A 13,380-nucleotide genomic window follows, 5' to 3' on the forward strand; every position below is an offset into this window, starting at 1 on the left:
TGTAGAGTATTATGCTAAGTGAAATAAGCGAGTCAGAGCAGGACAGATATCATATGATTTCACTCATATGTGGAATATAATGAACAAACTGAACTAATGAACAAAATATTGATAGAAACAGACTAGTAGACATACACAACAGACTGATAGTTGTCAGAGGGGAGAGGGATTGGGGAGCTGGGTGCAAAAGGTGAAGGGATTAAGCAAAAAACAAAACAAAACAATACAAAACTCATAGACACAGACAACAACAGTATGGTGATTACCAGAGGGAAAGTTGGGGGAGGTAGAACAGGGTAAAAGGGGGATGAATGGTGATAGAAGGAGACTTGATTTGGGGTGGTGAACACACAATACAATATACAGATGATGTATTATAGAAGTGTACACTGGAAATCTATATAATTTTATTAACCAATGTCACATCAATAAACACAATAAAAAATAAGCAGTGGGGTGGTTTATATTTACACATATGTTTATCATTTCTGCTGCTTTTTCTTTCTTTGTGCAAGCCCTTATTTCCATCTGATATCATTTTCATTCTATCTGAAGGACTTTTAAAACCATTTTTTATCATGTAGGTTTGCTGATGAATTCTTTGAGCTTTTGTATTTCTAAAACTTCATTATTTTGTCTTCGTTATTGAAAATTATTTAATATCAGTGTTCAATTTTTGTTTTACAATTCTCTTTCGCCTTACATAATGAGTCTTTCCCCCCACTTTGTCTGCTTTTAAGTTTTACTCTTTTTTTTTAGCTTTTAAACACTTTAATTATAATGTACCTTGGTTTAGTTTTCTTCATGTTTCCTGTAGTTGGGTATCACTGAGCTTCTTGCATGTGGGTTTATGGTTTGATTACATTTGGAAAATATTCAGCTATTATTTCTGTAAATATTTTTTGTGTTCACTTTCCTTCAGCAACCGCAATAATATGTACATTAGGCTATTTGAAGTTATTCTATAGCCCACTGTTTTCCCATTCTTTTTTAAAAATGAAAACTAGAGACATTAACTGAAGAAGATACAAGATACAAGAAACACTGTACATAGGACAATGACACCTCAGTCCCCTTCAAAGTAGGCACCTTGGGACTTCACACAATTTTTCCAATTGCCATCAGCTGCCCCGTTGTATTTTCTTGAATTTCATCAACATTCTGAAATCTCTTCCCTTTCAAAGGTGATTTTAAGTTTGGGGAAAAGAGAGAAGTTGTAGAGTGCCAGATCTGGGCTGTAGTGGGGCTGAGTCACCTGGGTAATTTGATGTCTTGCCAAGAAACTCTGCACAAGACGTGATCCATGAACTGGAGCTTTGTTGTGATGAAGCTGCCAGTTAGCAGTTGCCCATAGCTGTGGCCTTCTGAATCATCCAGATAGTTTCTGTGGAGAAATATTAAAGCTTAACTCAAAATTTGATGCAGACTTGTTGCTTGACTTACTCAGTCATTTTCAATATGACGGTCACACAGTACACATGGTCACTCAATGGCATCTACTCCCACTGACAAGTACAGTGAAGTCATCATTGTTCACACATGTGCATTCCAGTCCACTTTATTGGCTGCCAGGTTACATCAATATTCAAACCATTCTCGTTATATTAACAATGGCTGGATATATATTTTTCTTTCTAGACTCTGAATTCTATTCTATTAATCTATGTCTATCCTTAGGCCACTACCACCCTACTGTGGCTTTCTAGTGAGCTTTGAAATGGAAAAGTATGACTTCTACAATTTTGTTCTTCTTTTTCAAGATTGTCTTGACTATTCTGAGTCCCTTTCATTTCCATAAGAATTTTATAATGAGTCTGACAATTTCAGTAAGAAAAAACCCAGTGAGGACTTTTATAGAAATTCTGTTTAATATGAAGATCAATTTGAGAATTACTGCCATCTTAACAAATTTCTTTAAATCGTCTGCCCAGAAACAAGGATTTGCATTCCTAAATATATTTATTTGAAATTCTTCTCTAACAATCCTGTTTCACAGCATTTTTTTCAGTTCTTTGTTTCTTTTTCTTGTTTTATTGTTGTTCAAGTACAGTTATCTCCATTTTCTCACCATCACTTTCCCCTGCCCTACCCACCCACCCCCACTTCCCACCTTGGATCCTACCTGGTTGTCTTTTCCCATGTGTCCTTTATACATGTTCCTTGATGACCCTTACCCTATTTTCCCTCATTATCCCTCTCCCCGCTCCCCTCTGGTTACTGACGGTTTGTTCTTTATTTCAATGTCTCTGGTTCTATTTGCTTGCTTATTTGTTTTGCTGATTAGGTTCCACTTATAGGTGAGATCATATGGTATTTGTCTTTCACGGTCTGGCTTATTTCACTTAGCATAATGCTGTCCAGTTCCATTCGTGCTGTTGCAAAGGGTAGGAGCTCCTTCTTTCTTTCTGCTGCATGGAATTCCATTGTGTAAATGTACCATAGTTTTGTGATCCATTCATTTTTTTGATGAGCACTTAGGTTGCTTCTAGTACTTGCTATTGTAAATTGGGCTGCTATGAACATTGGGGTGCATAGGTTCTTTTGAATTGGTGTTTCAGGATTCTTAGGGCATAATCCCAGCAGTGGAATTGCCAGGTCAAAAGGCAGTTCCATTCTTAGTTTTCTGAGGAAATTCCATACTGCTTTCCACAGTGGCTGCACCGGTCTGCATTCCCACCAATAGTGCACTAGGGCTCCCTTTTCTCCACAACCTCATCAGCACTTATTGTTTGTTGATTTGTTTATGATAGCCATTCTGACCACTGTGAAGTGGTATCTCATTGTGGTTTTAATTTTTATCTCTCTGATGGCTAGTAATACTGAGCATCCTTTCATGTGTTTCTGGGCCCTCTGTATGTTTTCTTTGGAGAAGTGTTGGTTCAGGCCCTTTGCCCATTTTTAATTGGGTTGTTGGTCTTCCTGGAGTGGAGTCATGTGAATTCTTTATATATCTTGGAGATCAAACCCTTGTCTGAGGTATCATTGGCAAATATATTTTCCTATCTAGTTGGTTCCCTTTTCATTTTGCTGACGCTTTCTTTAGCAGTGCAGAAACTTTTTATTTTGATGGAGTCCCATTTGTTTATTCTTTCTTTTATGTCCCTTGCTCTAGGGGACATATCGGTGAAAATATTGCTGCATGGGATATCTGAGATTTTCCTGCCTATGTTCTCCTCTAGGACTTTTATGGTGTTGCACCTTTATTTAAGTCTTTTATCCATCTCGAGTTTATTTTTGTGTATGGTGTAAGTTGGTGATTGAGTTTCATTGTTTTTCATGTAGCTGTTCAGCTCTCCCAACACCATTTGTTGAAGAGGCTATTTTTACTCCATTTTATGCTTCTACCCCCTTTGTCAAATATTAATTAACCATAAAGACATGGGTTTATTTCTGGACTCTCTGTTCTGTTCCATTGATCTATGCGTTTGTTCTTATGCCCGTACCAGGCTGTTTTGATTACGGTGGCTTTGTAATATAGTTTGATGTCAGATATTGTGATCTCTCCTACTTTGTTCTTATTTCTCAAAATTTCATTCATTTTCAACAAAGCCTTTTTAAACATTGCCAGCTTCATTTTGGATAGTTTATTTATTTATTTATTTTTAGAGAGAGAGAAAGGGAGGTAGAAAGGGGGAGAAAAACATTGATGTGAGAGAAAAACACCAACTGCCTCTTGTACATGCCCCAACCAGGGATCGAAGCTGCAACCCAAGCATGTCCTCTCACTGGGAATCAAACTGGTGAAGTTTTGCTTTGTGGGACTATGCCCAATCAACTGAGCCACACTAGTCAGGGTGGATTTTTTTCTTTTTTATCTCATATCTTCAAGCTCACTAAATTTTTTTTCTGAAATGTCTAAATATGCTGTTAATCTCACTTAATGTATTTTTCATCTCAGACCACTTATTTTCATCTCTGGAAGTTCAATTTGTATCTTTCAAAAATAACATGCTTCTTAATAACATGCTCACCCTTTCCTCTATCTTCTTCAACACACAGAAAACATTTATAAAGGCTGTTTTCATGTTCTTGTCAGTTAATTTTATTACTTGTGTTGCTTCTGGATCTTTATTCTATTGATTGACTTCTCATTATTGGTTACATTTTCTGTTTCTGTGTATGGCTAATAATTTTTATTATATGCCAAACATTGTGAAGTTTACCTTGTTTGGGTTCTGGATTTTATAACAATGGTAGTGGTTCCTTTAAATAACTTTGTGAGTCATCATAGATACAGTTACTTGGAAACAGTTTTATTCATTTGAAGATTACTTTCAAGCATTATTAGATGAGATCAGAACAGTTTTTAGTCTAAAAGTTTCCCACTACTCAGGTAATAACCAGCTGAGAACACTATGAATACCCTGCATATTTTGTGGTTTACTCACCTCTGGTAGGTGAGAAGATGAAGTACTGCCATGGCTCTGTGGGCCCTGGGGTTCTTCCACCCACTCATTTTGATGGTTCTTTTCCAACTTTGGATATTTGGATAGTTGCCTTGCACATGTGCACTGATCAAAAATCAGCTGGAGACTTCAGTGGAACCCTTGGCAGATCTCCAGAATGCTCTCTCATGTTCTCCCTCCCTCTCTTCTCTCTCTGTGAGCCATCTGAATTCACTCATTCATTTGTTGTTCCTTCCTTCCTGAAGTCCTGAACTCCTACTGTCTTATGGAAGTGCTCCAGAAGGGTTTCAGAAAAGTCTGCATCCGAGTGGTGCCTTCAGATCGAACCCCACTAGCAGACACGTTGTTCTATATGGCTTACATAGAGCTAGATTGAACCAGAATTTATGTCAATGTAATTTGTTTCTATCATTTGACATAAAACAAGAGAAGATTAGAAGCCAGACTTCCAGCCCTGGCCTGGCAGGAATCTCATTCCAGCACAAGGATAGTGGGTGGTACCTGCACTGCAAGTACCCTGTAGATGGGGGCACTACCAGTACCCACTCTGAGGCTGATTGGCAAGGAACATAGGAGGTCTGTTCAGAAAAAGTCCAACCATTGTTAATATAACAAAAACAGTTTGTGTGACATCAACATAACCTGGCAGTGAAGGAGAAAGAACTGGAATGTGCATGCATGAACAATACTAGTCAGTGGAGGTGGGAGACACTGTTAAGTGAGCATGTGTATTGTGTGGCCAGGACATTCAAAATGATTGAGTAGAGCAACAAATCTGCATCAAATTTTGCGTTAAGCTTGAACATTCCTCCATGGAAACTATTCAGATGATTCAGAAGGCCACAGCTATGGGCAACAAGTGATTGGCAGCTTCATCACAAGAACATGCCCACTCATGCATCACGTCTCATGCAGAGTTTATTGGCCAAACATCAAATCACCCACATGACTCAGCTCCCCTACAGTCCAGATTTGGTGTTCTGAGACTTCTGGCTTTTCCCAAAACTGCAATCACCTTTGAAAGGGCAGAGATTTCAGACCATTGATGAGATTGAGGAAAATATGACACGGCAGCTGATGGTAATTGGGAGAACTGTGTGAGGACCCAAGGTTCTTATTTTGAAGGGAACTGAGGCATCATTGTCCTACGTACAATGTTTCTTGTATCTTGTTCAGTAAATGTCTCTGTCATAGCACATGGCTGGATACCTTCTGGACAAAGCTTGTCATACGTCATAGCCATTATGCTGCTCGTCACCTTGAGATCAGCTGGGTTCACTTATGCACATTAACAGCCTGGCCCTGGGGCTCATAACTTTGAGAACCCTGTTCCTGGACACCCTGCAGATGCCCTTACACATATAAATGCTCTGTGGCTCAGGTACATTTTTTGTCATGTGACTTTGCTTCATAAAGAGTTACTCAAATGATTTGTGCATATGGGCTGGTGTAAAAGATTCCATTAGTACATCAGTACATGCACTACACAGGTCATCCCCTTCCCCACATTCTCTCCCTCCTGGGCCTACCACTAGGGTGAATTTGGGGGTGTTTCTTTATTTCTTTCAAAGATATTTCTGTGTTTAACCTAACAGACACACACACACACACACACACACCTGGTCCCACTATAAGCATCTCCCATTTGCTTCCCATTCCCCCATGTTAACCACATGTTCTGAAGAAAACCCCTCTGATCAGTACATACTGGTCCCCTCATTCTGTTCCATGGCCAGTGGGCACTCTGTGGTAATATAGGAACCCCTCATTGTTCACTTACCACCCACCTGTTTGCTCCTACCTTCCCTATATAGAGAGCTCTGTGTGTGTGTGATTATTATACAATCTTTTAGGTCGAATTGCTGGGTCAAATTTCAGTCAGTCACTAATCATTCAGTGCCTACGATGTACTGGGCACTGGGAGAATGAGGAAACTGGACCAACAAATGTGGCTGCCTTCTCAGACCCAGCATTGAAAGGATTTTTCACTTTGATAGATGGGGCCACCATGCTGTCCATCAGTGATGCAGGGGAAGACAAGCTTGTTGACTGGCATCCTCACACTATGCTGGGGGCAGGAGCTCTATGGCAGTGGACTGGATGCTTAAGACTTTGCTCCCTTCCAGATCTTCAGGGTCTGGTGAAGGTATTGTCCATCTGGGTGTGTTGGGGAGTGAGAAGGGAGGGAGTGCCAGAGAAGGGCCAGTTCACTAGTACTGTGTTGGAGGGAGTTGGGAATCAGTGCCCACTGAGTTGTGTGAGGGAGGCAGAGGCTGATTAGAAATGCAAATTCCTGGGCCCCATCCAGGACTCACTGAATCAGAAACTCTGGGGTTGAGATTCAGCAATGCTGTTTTAACAAGCTCTCAGGTGATTCTGAGGCACGTTAAAGTTTTACTTTGGCATCAGAACCACCAGAATAACCCACAGGACAAAAGTGAGAGACAGCTGTCCTAGGTCACTCCTCCTGGGCGTGTCCAGGGATGGGGTATGAGGATGGAACTGTCCACCGCCTGAGTACCAAGCTGATGCAGAGATGGAACCATCACTATGGGAGGTGCAGCAGGGGAGGGGGGGGGTCGATTTAGTAACAATACAAAGACTGTGTATGCAGGGCCAATAAAGTCCGCCCCACCCCAGAAAAATCAGCTTGGGCCTTTGACAGAAGTGACGATGACGCTATCCTGGTGCCCCAGCCCCCACTTCCGGCCTCGGGCGACACTCTTTTTCCGGCTTCCCAGGAGGCCGCTCCAATCCCACTTCAGCCACGCTCATCTACTACAAATTTGAATAAAAGGGGAGCCCGCGGTGGGCCACTGGATTGGCTGTGGGATAAGGAAGGTGAGGAATCCAGGCCTGCTTTGGGCTGTCCACCCGCTGACTGCAACTGTGGCCACAGCAGGGGACAGGCCGTATCCCCAAATTCCGGTTTCTGCGCTTGCATGGGAGGGTGCTGTGGTTGGTACGGGGCCGGCTGTGAGCCCTGGGGGGCCAGTGACACCCAATCTTCATCACGTGGTCCGCTGTCCAGTCCCAGGGCCAAAGACACTTTCCCCAGGGGCAGGGCTTAGTGACATCACCATCTAGGAGTCAGCTGACTCTTGGTGGGCAGGGCTCTGGGTTTTAGGCAATCCTGCACCCGATTTGCAGTGTTCTAAGTACTCCCTAGGAGCCATCTCTCTTAATCATCACTAGGCTTCTTGGAAGAAAGTCCTGTCACCAGTGAGGATATTCCGGCCTGAAGAAGGCAGGTAACTGGCTCAGGTAGTCCAGCAAGGGTGGGGCAGACCTCAGCCAGATATGACAGCTGGGACACTCCTCATATTCATGCTCCCCTGTCCCTCCGGGGGACTCTTCCCTGTGTTCACAGACACAGCTCTACACTGTGTCACCCCCCTCCCCCATTTTGAGTTCCTCGTCTCTGAAATATTCTTCTTGCCCCCTAGCTCTGGGAGGAATCACCCTGGACTCCCAGTCTGGGTCTGGAGTTTCACCTGGATCCCAGAGATTTTCAGTTCTGCCCTAACAGAGACTTTATGACAGATCCCTAGCTTAGGGAGGAGCGAGGTCTGTCCTGCACAATGCTATGTGCTTGCAGGCAGCAGGGAAGGTCCCCAGGGGGTCCTTTGAGGCCCAGCTGCATACTGGAAGGGAGGATAGAAATGGGGATGAGAGGGTATAACTGGGGCTCTGTGAATAGAGCTGGGGGAAGGGACTCACAGGCCCCTGGGGTGGAAGGGCAGGCCTGGTCACTGGTGAGGGGACTGGGCAGATTTGGGGAGAGAGAATTGTGGCAGCTGCCATCAGGAGGAGGAATTTGGGGAAAGAATAGGGATGTTCAGAGGGATTTAATGGGGGTTGCATTGGGCAGTGCAAAGGGAGTGCTCTCATCACTCCAGGATCCAGTGCCCCACAGTGTGTGCTGAGAGATGGCAGAGACTATAGGGCATGGGCCAACTCCTGTGGATCTGAGGTTCACCCCTCCCTTCCATGGGACAGGATGCAAAACTGGCTGTGACCAGAGGTGAGCAGGGCTGATCAGAGCATGGCCATTCCCAGGAATCAGACATGAGAGGTCACTCTCACAACTCTTCAGCCCCAGAGGCCCTCCACATCCCTGGACTGAACCTGCCCTTACAACATGGTGGTGGCTGCAGACACTGGGGACTGCAATACTGCAGGGCCCTCACCCACAGGGCCGATGGAACAAAGACTCGCTGTCACTGTCCACACAGCAGCTCTCAGCTAGAGATTTGTGGCTCTGTGTCCCTGGGTGCAGTCTGTAGACCCTGTGAGGAGTCATGTGACACTCATGAGTGAAAATGAGCTGTGACCTCAAGTAGTAATTCTCTGAACTGGTTGGGGTCTATGTCATCAGGTGTGACATCTTTGAATTGTTTGTGGGTTGTGTCTAGTGTGAAGGTCTCTGAACCATTTGGGGGGTCTCCATCCCAGGCTGTGAGATGTCTCAACTATATGAACTCAATTATATGAGTCTTTCTTTGTCCAGAGGGTTGGGTCTCTGAGCTGTTCATATAGCTGCACCCCAGGATGTTTCGGGCAGGAAGACAGGGTGGACCTTACCCACTCAGTGCTCTCACTAGCTTTGTGATTTCACCTTTGCTAGGATTTTTCTCATCTCTGCTCTGGCACCACAAAGATGAAAACGTAGGATCCTCATCCTCAGGGATGGCAAGTCCTCAGTCATGTGCAGCTGGAAGGAGCCCACAGTAAGAACACCGATAAGAAGAGTAGCTGCTGACGTCACCCCCATCCTTGTTCAGGGCCCTGTGACAAACCTGTGTTCACATATTCACTCAGGATATCGGCCCCAAGTCCCTAAGGAGGGGGTCACTATTTGCAGATGAAGTGTCTGGGGACCAGTGAAGATGGGAGACAGCTCATGAGATGGGAGGAACTGGATGTAACTTGGGCTCTTTGGAGGAGGCAGGGGAAAGCTCAGAACAGCTGAAGCCAGTTTGGGGAAATGACAAGGAAGGGGAAAGGGCGAGGTTGGCCCAACACTGCAAGGACACTGTAACTGACCCACCCTCAGGAGGTCTGTCCTTCTGTCTCTCACTCACACACCTGCCTGGTACTCAATGTATGGAATGTGATCTTCATGTAAACTATGGAGGTGGTAGTAGAAGGTACAGAAACAAGACTCCATGCGGGTGGGAAAATACTTCAGATTTATGAATTTATACAAGGTGGCACTGCAAATGTAGAGACCCCTGCCTCAAGTTCCCCCTTTAAAGCATGGTTTTGGCACTGAGATGAACAAAAGGACAGTGAAAGGCTTGAGGAGGGGTGGGGAACCCTGTGTACAGCATGAGCCTCCCCATAAGTGGAACATGTCCTTGTCCTGATGGGCAGAGAGTCCTGATGTGTCTTAAGACAGTGTGACTGAGGCTGAGGCCCTGGACAACTGAGTCGTTCAGTAGAAACAGTCCCTGGAGAGGGGCGTCCTTTCCCTTGAAGAGACTGACACAACATCTAGTAGCAAGGCTGGGGACCCACAGGTGGGTACTACACAGTAGCAACACTGTCCTGCCAGAAATAGTCTCTGTCCCTGTCTCTCTAATGCTCTTTCTTTCTCTGTGCCTATTACTTTTCCTCTCACACACCAGCCTGAGGGTGACCTCACTCATGACTGGAGGGCCTTTGCTCCTTCTCTTCTGAGGGTATCATCCTTTTCTGTGTATCTTTCTGGGGAGGACAAAGGATCCTGAGTGCACAGATTTGTCCAGGCCTCAGCTGAAGAGGGGCTGGAGATGGAGTTCTTCCTTGGGGCAAATCTGGAGCTCCTCCACATACACTGGATGACCTGAGCCTCTTACCTCTGAAAGAAACATGGGTCTTCTGGCTAAAAACCCTCCCATGAATCACTTACCAAAGTCCTCACCATGCACCAGAAGGCCCTGCAGGTTCTGGTCCCCATTAGCTCTCTGACCTCACCTTTCCCTCTCCTTCCATCATGCTGTGCCAGCCACACTGGCCTCTGCACTGTTGCTCATACAGGAGCTGAGTTCCACTCCCATACTTCTCCACTACCTTTTACCTCTGTCTAGGATGCTCTTCCCCCAGATATTGACCTCCTCTAGGTTTTAGCTCAAATGTCACAATCTTAGAGAAACTTTCCTTGACCTCTCTCTCTAGAAATGCTCCCCTCAGATTGAATTGCAAATGCAGCAATTAAGAACACCTGACAAATTGCTTACATTTCTGTGTGTGACACACAATTCCAATAGAATATACAGCTCCATGAGGGCAAGGTTTCTGTGCCTTTCCACATGGCTGGATTCCTAACTCGCGTTATAGTGCCTCACATGATATGGACAGAGTGAACACGAAGATGGGAAAAAAAAAGTGACATGGAATAAGCATTGATAAGAGAGTCACAATAAAATCCGAGGCTGTTGGGGGAAGCGGGGCCTGTGCACATGCTGGGCCTCAGGTCAGAGCGGCTAGTAAGTTGCTAAACTTGTGCTAAACTCTGCTCAAGGCCGAGCCATAAGCATCCTGGAACAGGACCAGCCCTACTGACACACATGGACTTTACCTCCTTCTTGTAGTTTTTGCCTTCCTCATTTGCATATTGGAACCAACCAATCCTCGCTAACCTAGCCAGCTACCCTTCCTTTCCACTAAAGAATTACACTTTGTGGGTTTTGCCCTTACAAACCCTGCCTTTCTTTGTCCTTTTCGGAGCGTAGTTTGGGTTGCTACCTGGACCTGCATCTCCCGTGTGGCAAATCCTTTTGCTCAAATAAGTGTTTTTTCTTCTTTATCAAGCCTGAACCTCTTCTTGGATTGAGAGAATGACTCTCAAATGCAAAGCTGGAGCAAGAGGCAGGGCCAGACAGGCCGAGGATTCCGCTAGCGAACGTGATCAGGGGTGACAAGATTGTGACAAAGCCTGTGGTCCTTATCTCACAGACTCAGTGTCCTTGGGGCCCCTGGGAGATGGCCCCTTCCCTAACAAGCCCAAAGATCCTGCTTTTCCTCTCACCTATTACGGACAGTTAAGGACTGAGGCCTGCCCCACACCAGGCCTCTGACCTCAGCCTGGAGCTCTAGCCCTCCTGCCCCTTGGGGAACTTTGGCTGCGTCCCCCCCCCCCCCCCCCCCACCTCAGACCTGTTCTGGATTAAGCAGGGAGGCACAAGCCAGCACAGTGCCCTGCACGTAGGAAACGCTTGTAAAGCACCCGGTTACCATATTGGCGCTGCAGGGAGGTAAATTTCAGTTTAGGAAGACTCTTGAGCCTTCAGTGAACTGTGGGGTTTTCCTCCTGACTTTGCCCTCCCACCTTTCGCGGACCAGCCTAGAATGGTCAAGGGTTTCTGCATCCACAAGCTGTTTCAGGTTCCCACCACGAAGGGGCGCGCGAGAGGGAACAGTTGCTCCCTGGGAGCTACCACTGAGGGGCTCAGAGGTAGGACATTCCACTCCCGGGTCTGAGGCTGCGCATTTTCACTTCTCCGGCTTCACCCGTCCGTTTCTACTTGGTCACATCCCGCTGGGCGGGGCGCGGGCTGGGAGGTTGGTTTCCAGGTGTGGGGGCGGGGTCAGGGACCGTGCTGGGCGGTGATAGGCCACAGAGAGAGTGACGGGTTAAGCCCTTCCTGGGCGCCGAAAGGTTCCAGCTGGATCCCTAATCAGCGGGACCCCGAATCTGGGCCTCTTCCTTCGCCTGCCCGGTTCCGCATTGGCCGCCCTGCCTGGGGTGACACGTTGATGGCAGAGCTGGCCCTGAGGGTGAGGCGTGTGCTAGTGTGTGTGTGTGCGTGCGTGTGATGTGGCTTTCCAGGAGTGCAGAATTTTTGTCCGAGTTGGGCTACTCACCCACGGACTGTCCGGACTGGGCTGACGAAGCCGCCCCAGTCCCTGACGAGGTTCGGCGCAACGGCTGGCTTTTGCCGGAGTCCGACGCCCGGTGCGCGGGTGTCGGTGCTGTCTCCACGTGAGCTCCTTCAGTGTGGGTTAGCCTTAACTCTGTCACCACCAGCCTGGCCAGGCGCGTTTGACAACGCACCGTCAGTCCTGCGGGTGCTTGCGGTTAAGGTCCAGGGAGAGGTCTCAGAGCGGGTTTGGTGTCTGTGCCCAGGAAGTAAAGTGTGTCCGGCCCTTTGGCGACGTGCATGTCGACGGGTGTGACATCACAGGTGCTGTTTGGGTACCTGTGATCTCTCCGAACGTTTTTGGGGGATTGTGAGTGAACGGGATCTTGTATCTGAGGCAATTTTGTGCACCCTGGTCTAAGCGTCTCTATGGCTTCAGCTGGGTGTGCATTTTCTGAGCTTTTGGGCATTGGTGTCCCTGGGCGTGGTCTCTCTGCAGGTGTCTGCACCCAGGGTATGAGGTCTCTGGGCAGTTGGTGTTTCTAGGTCCCAAGTTGTTACGTCTCTGAAGTGCTTGGGGGTGCGGGGGGTTTTATCCTAAGGTGTACTTACTTGTACCTGAGCTGTTTGGGCAGTCTGTGTCCAGGGTGTAGGTTCTCTGATTTGTCTGGGGACATTATCTTAAGGGTCTGTGGTGTTTCTGAGTTATTTGAACTTCTGCCTTTCTGTTTGTGCAGTCTTCGTACTGAGTTGGGAGGTGTCTGCATGCCTCGGATGTCTGTGTCTGGGGTGTGAGGCGTGGGCAGTTTTGTTTCCAGGGATGAGGACTTTGGTCTGTTGGGGAGGGGCTGTGTCACTGGGTATGGTCTCTGCTCTGTTTGGGAGTCTGTGACTCAAGCAGTGCGCTCTCTGTACAGAGAGTCTGTTTCAGGTTGTGTTCAGTGAGCTGTTTCTGGTGTCTTGGGGTATCTGAGTCTGTCTCCGGTGAGAGCTTTTATGTTTTTTGGTTGTGAGGTCTCTGTGTGGGAAACGAGGGTTTTGGAATCTGGAGCCCCCAAGTCTTGGCTGTGTGTCCTTGGGCAAGTCACTTGTCTCCTTGAGCCTCAATATGTATCATAATCAATAAAACA

The sequence above is a fragment of the Phyllostomus hastatus genome, unplaced genomic scaffold, assembly GCF_019186645.2.
Source record: "Phyllostomus hastatus isolate PE091 unplaced genomic scaffold, TTU_PhHast_1.1 phas_contig_10, whole genome shotgun sequence".
NCBI classification, from domain to species: Eukaryota; Metazoa; Chordata; class Mammalia; order Chiroptera; family Phyllostomidae; genus Phyllostomus; species Phyllostomus hastatus.